This window comes from Triticum dicoccoides, chromosome 6A (assembly GCF_002162155.2).
Source record: "Triticum dicoccoides isolate Atlit2015 ecotype Zavitan chromosome 6A, WEW_v2.0, whole genome shotgun sequence".
NCBI lineage: Eukaryota > Viridiplantae > Streptophyta > Magnoliopsida > Poales > Poaceae > Triticum > Triticum dicoccoides.
In genome coordinates, this window is record NC_041390.1 from 519,286,650 (window position 1) to 519,287,118 (window position 469).

Here is a 469-nt window from a genome sequence, read left to right on the forward strand (position 1 = left end):
CGCGCGCGGTATCCAGCTGCTGCCGCCCTTGTCCTGCCCAGGGCAAATCTTTTCCTGCGATACACTGCTAGCATGCTGGTCACCGCGGTGACGTTGCCTTGCATGCCCTCGGTGTTACTCGATCCGATCGGTGATCTTCTTCTCCGCAGATGAAATCAGTTCAACGAATTCGATTGCTTCCCACGCGCTTCGATCGCATGGCGAAATATAACGCTGAATTAAGATTAGCGAGCGACAAGCAGAGGTCCGGAGCGCGCCACGCCGGCACGGGCGCGCGCACCGGCCGCACCTGCCGAGCGAGGGCGTGTCGTGTGTGCGGGGTTAGGTGCGGCGAGGCGGGGAAACGGGTGGTGGCCGGCGCGCGATCGAGCGTGACTCACACCCGCACGCATGCACTGCGGCGCGCGATCGAGCGTGACTCACACCCGCACGCATGCACTGCGGCGCCCGAGGTTGTCGTCGCTGGTGC